The sequence below is a fragment of the Schistocerca serialis genome, chromosome 6, assembly GCF_023864345.2.
Source record: "Schistocerca serialis cubense isolate TAMUIC-IGC-003099 chromosome 6, iqSchSeri2.2, whole genome shotgun sequence".
Taxonomy (NCBI): domain Eukaryota; kingdom Metazoa; phylum Arthropoda; class Insecta; order Orthoptera; family Acrididae; genus Schistocerca; species Schistocerca serialis.
The window spans coordinates 555887993-555899384 of record NC_064643.1 but is presented as its reverse complement, the minus strand read 5'-3'; the positions used below and the strand labels follow the sequence as shown (position 1 = coordinate 555899384).

The 11392-nt window shown below is 42.9% G+C and overlaps 1 pseudogene; it reads left to right on the top strand.

The window, feature by feature from the left end:
* Nucleotides 1–4224: 4224 nt before the first annotated feature.
* Nucleotides 4225–4342, top strand: LOC126485745 (5S ribosomal RNA; annotated as a pseudogene).
* The last annotated feature ends 7050 nt before the right edge of the window (nucleotides 4343–11392 follow it).

Genomic DNA, 11392 nt, shown 5'->3' with positions numbered 1-11392 from the left:
GAACCAGTGCTAACGCGTATTCTAACACGCACGGGTGTATACATGGGTGGGGAGGTATCTTTAAACTGATTGTCGTTTCGACCGTGCGCCCTGTCCGCATCACGTACGTGATAATCCCGCGGCGGTCATATTGTCCTGCTCCACACTGATGCTGGCTTGCCTGAAATTGTCTATCGAGATATGCAAGCGAGTTTAGGGGAGCCACTCAACGTTAAAACACAACACTGTTCTACGTCTGGTATGAACAACTACATTCTGAGACGATAAGGAAATCACAGGTTGCATTGTTTACACTCTAAGTCGTAAATGTTTATCCCAATTGACAGTCTTGATGATTATCTGTCCACAATATCACTTGGACGAGCGTACGCGTACCGAACACGGCGCGGATGATTGTTGATGATGCGAAAGCCGAATAATCGAACGAAAGTTCTTACGCTCGCCACGCATACACTGATTTCTGTTGATACCTGTCCTCCTTGACACTAGTAATGATATAACACTGTCCGTAAAGTTAATTTTTCAGTTCTCAGTTCTCACTTGTACGAGCGTGCGCTTAACCGTCGCGGCGCGGCTGATTGTTGATAATGCGGAAACGTAATGATCGAACGCACGTGCTCACGCTCACTACAAGATACTGGCAGTTGACTGCACTCATTTATGATAACTAATTTCTACTGATTCACATCAGTTCATTCTGGGAGACCGAACACGGCGCGGATGATTGATACAGTACAGTCGATACGCAACGAGAGGATACACAAATACGTTATCGGCAGCACTGCTCATTTTTCAATTACTTCTTGACGCACTTTCCTCTGAATCATTTGCATATTTTATCACTTTACTGTAATAGCACTTGTAGCAACACTTCAACTTCCATACTAGCAACGCCTCTCACATGCAGAGCTACACACTACTCAACATAGCAGTTCCGTGTCCCTTGCTCGACACGGCAGACGCGGCTGCCCGCAAAGATACTCCGCAACTAAACTAGCGATATGACAGTACGCTTACAAGCCGGCCGCTGTGGGCGAGCGGTTCTAGGCGCTTCAGTCCGGAACCGCGCTGCTGTTGCGGTCGCAGGTTCGAATCCTGCCTCGGACATGGATGTATGTGATGTCCTTAGGTTAGTTACGTTTAAGTAGTTCTAAGTCTAGGGGACTGATGACCTCCGATGTAAGTCCCATAGTGCTTGGAGCCATTTGAACCCTCTTGCATTCCCTATTATGCGACAGTATCGTGGTGGCAGTTTTTAACAGGACAATGCTCGTCCAGACATGGCACATGGCTTTGGAACTGTCTGTGTTGTTGAAGTGCTCATGTGTCGAGCAAGATCCCCTGATCTTTTTCCAATAGAGCATGTCTGGGATCATCTCGGACATCAACTTTGTGTTAGGGCCAGTAGAAAGATATAAAGGGACACTTACAACAGTTGTGGACCAGTTGACCTCAGGAGGGGAGACAACGGCTGTATGACCTCCTTTCCAACCGAACTTGTGTGTGCGTCGGGACCAGACGGGGTGCAGTGTCATATTGATGAATGGGCTCATGCTGCCAAGTTGTTTTTGAATTTGCAATCACTTAAATAACATCACATACTTTGTCAACCCGTGAAGCTGCATTTCGTTTCCTCCTCCCTTTCTGGGTACAACAAGCGCAACCTTACACACACACACACACACACACACACACACACACACACACACACACATAACTTTGACCCAGCTGGGGGCGTCGAGTTCGTATAAATGAGGACTGATAACATGGCCACGGAATCATTTGGCCCACGGGAGATTTACGTTGAAGTATTACGTGTGATTAGTTGTTTCACAATCACATCTTTTGGCATATCTTAAGAGGGACAGGACGTCAAACGGGCCGGCTTGCAGCAGGAGAGGCACCACAGGACGTTTTAATTTCCACTGTCTATACGTTTACAAATAAATTCATAAAACTTTGTCAGCATGACCAAGAAGGATTCAGAATTCACACTCATAGCAGTGGAAGTTCGAAAACATAACGAGGTTTTTTTTTTTTTTTACATTTGAAATTTCATCTCTTTTTCACTTACTAATGGCAGTATTTGTTGCTACAGGTACACATTTCTTCATAAGTAAGAGAGATACTTCTATGAATTTTGCACAGCATGAGAACCATACTTAAAGGTGTATGAAACTGTAGAATTTTCCAAATCTATTAAAAACTGTGGTAAAAATTGAGGTAATTAACTATAAAATTTGTCCAGAATGAGATTTTCACTCTGCAGCGGATTGTGCGCTGATATGAAACTTCCTGGGAGATTAAAACTGTGTGCCCGACTGAGACTCGAACTCGGGACCTTCGCCTTTCGCGGGCAAGTGCTCTACCATCTGAGCTACCGAAGCACGACTCACGCCCGGTACTCACAGCTTTACTTCTGCCAGTATCTCGTCTCCTACCTTCCAAACTTTACAGAAGCTCTCCTGCGATCCATGCAGAGTAAAGCTGTGAGTACCGGGCGTGAGTCGTGCTTCGGTAGCTCAGATGGTAGAGCACTTGCCCGCGAAAGGCAAAGGTCCCAAGTTCGAGTCTCGGTCGGCCACACAGTTTTAATCTGCCAGGAAGTTTTATAAAATTTGTGTTTTTTCTAAACATGAAGTTTAAAATATAACAGCTCATTCGTTTTTCCATAAATTAAATAAATTCTAGAGTTTCATACACCTGTAAGTATGGTATGTATGCTGTGCAAAATTCATCGAAGAATCTCTGTAACTTATGAAGAAAAGTGTACCTATAGCAACAAATGCAGCCATTAGTAAGTGAAAAAATGATGAAATTTCACACCTAAAAAAAAATAACTTCGTTTTGTTTTCGAACTTCCACTGCAATGAGTGTGAATCCTGAATCCTTCCTTGTGATGCTGACAAAGTTTTATGAATTTATTTGTAAAAGTATAGACACTGGAAATTAAAATATCCTGTGATGCCTCTCCTGCTCCAAGTGGGCCCGTTTGACGTCCTACCCCCCTTAACAGGTTTAGCTAGTCTGAGCCTCACCAACGGTTTCATGGAGCAACGGTACCACGAACAGGTGTACTCGCAATCGGTTGTATTGGGTTGGTGCATAAGCTCCACAAGTTTAATAAACACTACAGATACACATAACAGCGAACTTAATAATCAATAAGATATTCTTTTTCACTATTCACAACAGTCTGCCAACGATGTTGTAACTTTTCGATTCCAGGACTGTAGAATTCGCGTAGTTTTGAGGCGAAGAACTCGTCGAGCTCATTTTCATCCGGAAAAAAGTTCCTAGAAAGATGTTCAATAGAGAGCGGAAAAGGTGAAAATCTGAGGGGGCAAAGTCAGGTGAATAAGTAGGGTGCCGAATGATTTCCAAGGGCAACTCCTGTATAGCGTTATTTGTCATTGTAGCGGAACGCGTTATTGGGGAGTAGCATCATTTCACGCAGTCTTCCTGGTTGTTCTTGGACTGCATCTGCAAGACGCTTCAGTTGTTGACAGTGTATGCCAGCAGTGATGGTTACACCTCGGGGAAGAAATTCGTAGTACACCACACCGTTGCTGTTCCACCAGATGCATAACGTTATCTTTCATGGATGCTCACGGATCTTTCGACGCGGAGTTGGTGCTCTATTCGGACTCAACAATTCCTTTCTTTCCCTTACGTTAGCATAAAGACACCATTCTCGTCCCCAGTAACGCTACAGGAATGGTCGATGTTGTTCACAAGCCAACTGATGACGAGCAAGCACAGATACACATCCGGAAACACGGATTAAAAAAAAAAATAAAAAATAAAAAATGTTAAAATGGCTCTGAGCACTAAGGGACTTAACTTCTGAGGTCATCAGTCGCCTAGAACTTAGAACTACTTAAACCTAACTAACCTACGGACATCGAACCTGCGACCGTAGCGGTCGCGCGGTTCCAGACACTGATTTCAGTGAATGTGGCTCAGAGCATGCGGTGACTATACACGCGATTTTTGAACCTTTCTTATTGCGTGCAAACGTTGCACGATGGTGGAATGATCAAAGTTAATCACATTTACCGGTTGTCGAGAACACTGCCGTGGATCATTATGGATTAATGAGTTTAAACGGTCTTCATCAAACCCCAAAGATCTTCTAGAACATGTCAATGTCAAAACGATCCTAATGTCAAAACGATCCTCCTTAAAACGAGTAAACCTTTTTCTCGCTGTGCTCTGCCCAATGGCAACGGCCTTGCCGCAGAGGATACACCGGTTCCCGTCAGATCACCGAAGTTAAGCGCTGTCGGGCGTGGCCGGCACTTGGATGGGTGACCATCCGGGCCGCTGTACGCTGTTGCCATTTTTCGGGGTGCACTCAGCCTCGTGATGCCAACCGAGGAGCTACACGACCGAATAGTAGCGGCTCCGCTCAAAGAAAACCATCATAACGACCGGGAGAGCGGTGTGCTGACCACATGCCCTTCCTATCCGCATCATCAGCTGAGGATGACACGGCGGTCACTTGTGGCCTGAAGACGGAGTGCTCTGCCCAATGGCGTTATCTCCATATACAGCCCGAATGTTTCCGACTGCCTCCACTGCTGTTACCGCTCTATTGAACTGAAACAGAAGAATATGTAGGAAATGTTTCGATTTCTCCACTCGGCGCTCCATTTTCTAGCGTTCACAGCTCCACTCACTATCTCCAAATGAAAAAATGACAATACGTAAACCCAAATGCCAATAGTGAACTACAAATAAAAAAATGACAATCGATAAATAAACACATAGAAACCGGTATACCAGTATGCAAAACAAAAACGCTACGAACTTCTAATTTAACCTGATACTAAGAAGACCCACTTTAGCTATAAACTATATTTATGTTTCGATATACAGTTTGCAGATTCTAAAATCGCTGTTTTCTCATCAGTTTTCTCTTTTTTTCTGTTACAGGTAAGGAAACGAAACCATAAGCAGCCAGGTACGGCTGCACACAATAGTAAATTCGAAGAGGTTTCGTTTAAAGCAGAACTCTTGCTATCGTAAGTAATACGATCTATATTACGATACATTTATGCAACACTTTTATAGTGTTCATCTTGCAGGAACATTTGCTGAGCGCGCATTCCTTTTTCCTGTAAAACTATGCGAACAGTTGTACGACAATTAAATGATGATTGTAATATCTCCTCTGGTAAGCAAGATGCTCTTATGTTTGAAGGAAACGATTCGAAAGACAATCGTCTGACTCATAATCCAATATTTGCCATTGCAGCGAAGTTGTAATGATGGATGAGAGTGCAGATCATCGAAGACAAATTGGGCTATTACCAATGAGTTTTTTTGTTCAACATGAGATCATTCCGGGTATGCTCAGTGAATTCCAACGATCCACACCCTAGGGAAGGATACCTGTAACAGTAATAATTTCACAATTTGGGGGGGGGGGGAGGCTTTTTTCTTCACAGAGGGTTGCAGCAATATTTTAATTCATAGTACGCACATGTATCACGATAATGATACGCCAGTTCTGACATTCAAAAAATAAGGGTGCTGCGTTCTTCTACGTATGGTTTTCGTATACACATAGAGGGAAGAGCGCCGTACCATTCTAGGTCAGACAGATTCTGGAATAGAGGTGTGAACATCGAACTATAGTGTGAAAACAGTTGTCGGATTCGTCATATTATCTGAAGCATACCCAACGGGATGAAGCAGGTGCGTGAACTTGTGGACCTGCGTGAATATTTACTTAATGACGAGTCGGTTAGGGATCCGTTATAAGGATGTTTTTGAAGGGGCGATGTATGTTTCCCTCGCTCCTGCCTGGCAATAGATTTTCGTTCAACACTTAATGCAAGATTCTAACTACTGTTATTATCTTTATTACGTAATTGTACGAGTAAAATGCTTTCTGAAACGAGAAAGATCTTATAATCTCCGAGGAAAAAAAATGAAAACACGGGGAAATCATTAACAGCTGATGTCTGTTGCACGAAGCGCCTTGCGACGCAGTAGCTAACAGCGATTGGAACACCCCTATGCGGGCGTCCGCTGAACTAACGCGCCGGCCGAGCGGAAGCTGACAATTGCAGCGCCGCCTGCTTCCGGTTGGTGGGAAACAAGTGCTAGCTAGCTAGCTGCCGCACTGCAGAGCAGAGGAATTCGCGACTTCACGGCGGGTGGTAGCGGTGTTTCCGGCGCGGTCGCCGAGCGCCGAGCGGCTTCGGCCAAACGAGCAGGATGACCTTTAGAAACAAACTCGCTAATCGCCGCTTCCGCGGTCGCGTCAGGGAATCCCTTTGATCTTTCATTAGCTGGGGTCGTGGCCCTCGTTATACGTTACTGGAGGGCGTCGGTAAAAGAACCGAACTGGACCGCCAACACTGGTGTGGGGAGGGTCTTTCTGAGAAAGCTTTTCGCCTCATGACGCCAACTTTCAGCCGAACGCCGATCAATAACAGCTCGGAATTCATGCGGCGCCAGTCACATAGAGGAATGAAGGAATACGTATGTTACGTAATGTGCGTGGTGAAATGATTGTAAAGTGTACTGATACACGAAATACACATATTGCGATTCCACTGAGCTGTTCGGCATTATAACGGGACAGGCACAGATACAATGTGTAAAATACAGTTTGAACAGGGAAAAAACTACAGTATGAATTTGAAGAAATGGAACATATTAAAACGTATGACTGCATAGAACAGAACGGTCTTCTTTGTTCGTTAAGTAAGTTCTTCATTTGAGTGGCCATAATGTCCGTTGCTTTATAAAATATACTCCGTATCGTTCTGTGTTTGTCTGGCACTCGCATCAGTATGTATCTATATATTCGTGTGTGTGTGCGCGTGTGTTTTATATTCAGACGCAATTTGTCTGAGTAGGGGGGGAAAAAAAAACTTGCTTCCTACGGGCCATTATACCTTTCCAGTAAATGATTAATAACTGATTACTATGTCTACGAAGGGCGATCAATAAGTAATGCCATACATTTTCGTTCTCTCCCAATTATGGCTGAAAAAATGTGTAATTTACTGTGAAACATCTTGGAATGTTCCCGCTTTAGCCCTTATAGTTTCATGAAATTCCGATACCTGGCGGCGCTGTACATAGGCTTCAAAATGGCGTCTGTAACGGAGGTGCTTTGCAAGCAGAGTGCTGTCACTGGGTTTCTTTTGACGGAAAATCCGAGCATCGCAGATTTTCGTAGGCGCCTGCAGAATGTCTATGGGGACCTGGCAGTGAACAAAAGCGCGGCGACTGCCACGACCGCAACAAGGTCACGCAAACCTGTTCTATCTCCTGCACGCCAGCCGCAGTCAGCTGTGATTCTTCCAATGTTGGAACGTGCGGACACTCTCATTCGAGGTGATATCTGGAACTGCCGATCAGTATTACCCACGTCTGTGCGGTCTTTCTCAAACTGTTGGGTCCGGAGCTCGTGGTCTAGTTGCTACCTCTGGATCACTGGGTCCCAGGATCGATTCCCGGCCAGGTTGAGATTTTCTCTGTCCGGGGAGTGGGTGTTTGTGTTGTCCTCCGCATTTCATCATCCTCCTCCTCTTCCTCATCATCATCATCGTCATCATTCGTGACGGTAGCTAGATTGGACCGTGTAAAAAAGCGGACTGTGTAAAAATTGAGACTCTGTTCGGGCGCAGATGACTGTGCAGCTCCGCCCCACAAACCGACCATCATCATCATCATCACACTGTTGGCACAGTTTCATTACAGCTAGTCGCGAAATCTCATTTGGTCCATACACCGCCAGAATTTCAAAGTAAATCTGTGTGCAATTTAGACATTTTTCTCGCAGGAATTGTACTGTCCCATGTACTCCAACTTCGGAGTACATTACCAGTTGGCGCGCCATTTCACTCTCACACTGTGATGCATCTGTTATCCGTACCGCAGCATAGCTGTGTCTGCAGGACACCCGGAACGTGTTCTCTTCTGACAAAGTGCCACTCTTGTTGCGCAGTGGTCTTAGCGTGGGACGACTTGTGTAACTTACTTTCTGCAGTCCCTATGTACTTAATGACAGACGTAGGGAAAATGCATTCCTGTGCTTAAACATCTATATCTCCAAAAATATTGTATCTAAAATAGTAAAACTTGAGGCTATTATGTAGAACATAATGCTTGATATTCTGCGCAATTTTTGTATGAAAATGCCTGTCGACATACATTTTTTGAGGATTTGAATTTGTAATTACCTTTGTTTCTATAATGTACCTTTCCTCGTAAACTAATCAAGCAATAAAACTGGAATTTCACAGTTTACATCTGCGTGAGAGGCTAATAAAACGTGTGGAAAAAATATTTGTTTAAGGTCATAGTTGCTTTGAAGTTAATTTTTCAGTCGTGTATTATCCGGGACTGCTCTATTTTCTCGATTTTTAAAGGACAACTCTTCTCAGAGAAAATATAAAGAAAAAGTGCTGCACGGGTTTATTTAGTAAGTAGTTCAGAAGATCTATGTCAAATTTCAGGATGTTAGCTCTTATAGCTCCTGAGAAAAGGTCAGTTTACGGCAATTCGCACTTAAAGTTCTTGTTTCAATTTTTTACAATATTACTATACCTCTAGTGACTAATGCTGTCCATATCCATAATCTTTATTCTCTTCCTCGTCTTCCTGGAGAAATCTATTCCCCTGTCTCCTTTGCCTAGTCAGCAATGCATTTTTTCTTCCGCTGCGTGAGCTTTGTCCAGTCGCGTTTGATCGATTCTTCTTAGTATCTTCAGTGTGGATGAAAGGCTAGTGTCGGCAGGCATTTAATGCTACTTTTGCACTATTGAACACTAGACAGGCATCAAACGCAGCTATCTTCAAACAATTGAGGACACACATACTGTTTTCGGGCAACGCATCCATATAAGATGATAGTAGCTCTCATTTGTATTCTGTGTTTTCCCATGAACAAATTTTTTCAGCAGTTCAGGATTGGCTAAGTTCCTGAAAGTCGGTTTTATAACACCTAAAATAGCAAGTAGCATACCATCTTTGTGGGTGTGTGGCTTTCCACTGGCTCTGCCTGAAGATGTTTGCACCACGATATTTCACAAAGGGAATGCTGAGGATTATCATCTGTGGAAAGTTTGTGATATAATATTGCCCACACGACTTGCTGCATTGTTTTCACCCTATGTAGGTTAACCTTGGTAGCTTTTCCATAATGTATATGTAAAGTGTGAATTTCCTTGTCTGTCAGTCTGTTAACACTTCCCAGTGGCTTTCTATCTTCTAATTTTTTCTCTTTCACTTCTTTCTCCAATCTGAGCAGTTTACCTCCCATTCGCTTTTGAATATGCCTCATACATTCCGGTTTCTCAATTTTAGTCCGTGAGCCATAAGGATTAACCTCTAAAACAGACTTAAAAGCACTGAAATCTTCATAACCAAGATACTTCACATACCTAACACCATATTGTTCGACTGACCTTTGAAATGTTAGTTTCATTCCAGCTGCTTCCATCCCACCACCTGACCCCTGATAATCCTTGCTGCACATTTTCTTGTGTTCCTATCGCCAGCTTTCTTCTTCACTGCCAGCATTGTTCTTTCTTGTGTCACACTGAAAGTAAGATTTTCTCATTACTTGGAAGTCTAATCATATTGGCAAGTATTCGTAATTCAGTTAACCTGAATCCACTGGAAAACCCGTCTTTGCCACTACACAGCATCATCAATCCCTTCACTAATTTTCTTCTTCGATGAACTCAGTGTGTTTGTCGAAAATTGTTCTTCACTCTTAGGAGCAGCGTCTGCAACACTGTAATTTAAATTTCCTTTGCCTTTTACACGTGAAATTCGACATTTCCTCACTTTTTTGAATGTGCGTCCACTGTTACAACCCATTTCGAGCAAAACAGATTGATGTACGCAAAACCAAAAACTTAAATATGTTTGTAGCACGTGCTATTAAAAAAAGACACGTTTTAAACAAAGGACTAAACAAAGATAATCTTTCTCACAGCGCTCTAGACTCATTTGCAGTTCGTTTCGATTGTGTGAACGAAAAATTAACGTACAAAAATTTCTAGCGTAGAGAAGGTGTGGATCATAGCATTGAAAGAGGGGGCGTGGCAGGTGCAGACGCCCAAACATTTTTTAAAACGTATTTCAGGCCAGAATTCGATTATGAAACTTGGCGATGGTATCCTTAAAGAATCAGTCTAATAAATAACGTAGTAAAAAAAATCGAATTTTTTTCGCAATTTTGTCCTACATCTGCCCTTAAAAACCTAATGAAAAGAAAAAGCCGGAAAAATATATTTCCTTACTTCTGTTTAAATCAGTGTTTAACCTATGTAATCATTTATAAGGAGAATAATCAGTTCTGTTACGTGTATTGAAACTTTCCTTTATACTTTCATGTACAAATTACAGTGACGGGAAAAAAAATCACAGCACGAAAAAATAATTACTGTTGAGTAATGAAATATTGGGAATACATTTGTCTATGTACTATATTTAAGTGATCAACATTGCAAAATCACAGGTTAATGTAAGCGCGAGAGAAGCCTTTGCAAATGTGAAATGCTGGTATATTAATAACCGATGTAACCGCCAGAATGTTGAATGCAACCACGCAAACGTGCATTCATTGTGTTGCACAGGTGCCGGACGTCGGTTTGTGGGATGGAGTTACATGCTTGTTGCACTTGGTCCGTCAATACAGGGACGGTTAATTCTGTTTGTGGATGACGCTGGAGTTGTCATCCGATGATGTCCCATTATGTGTTCGCTTGGAGACACCTATGGTGATCGAACAGTTAAAGGCAACATGTCGACACGCTTTATGTATCGACACAGCAGCATTTCATCGCCAGAGTTTTGCAGCGAGAAAAATCAACGTATTAGCAGCTCGATCTCGGTGACCTCTACAGATTTAGCACTACATTGATGTGAAACCAAGAAAATGCTAGCGCACTGCGCTGGAAGTGAGGACATGAACTGCACTAATGAATGCGCAAGCTGCAGCGTTATCCGTAAGCAGAAACAACAATTTAAAATTGCATATCATTCCCGTTATAAGACAACTATCATTTAAAAGGCTAATTAGATTTCTGAAAAGAAATGTAGCTCATTGCATGGAATCTGTCCACAAAGCGTTAGAATGTCTTACAAATATGAATTATTTTTTACGATGTGCGCACGGGACACCTGTGTTTGCATACGCCATGGTGATACACACAACATGGTGATACACACAACTTGTCGAACATTATCATTACGGGGAAATACAGAAACCATTTGAAATGGCAACTTCGTGGGAGCGTGTATAATTTGTAGAATTACGACTTTACTGTAATTACAATATTTATAAACTGCCTGTTTCTCCGGCTGGCCGAAGTGGCCGTGCGGTTAAAGGCGCTGCAGTCTGGAACCGCAAGAC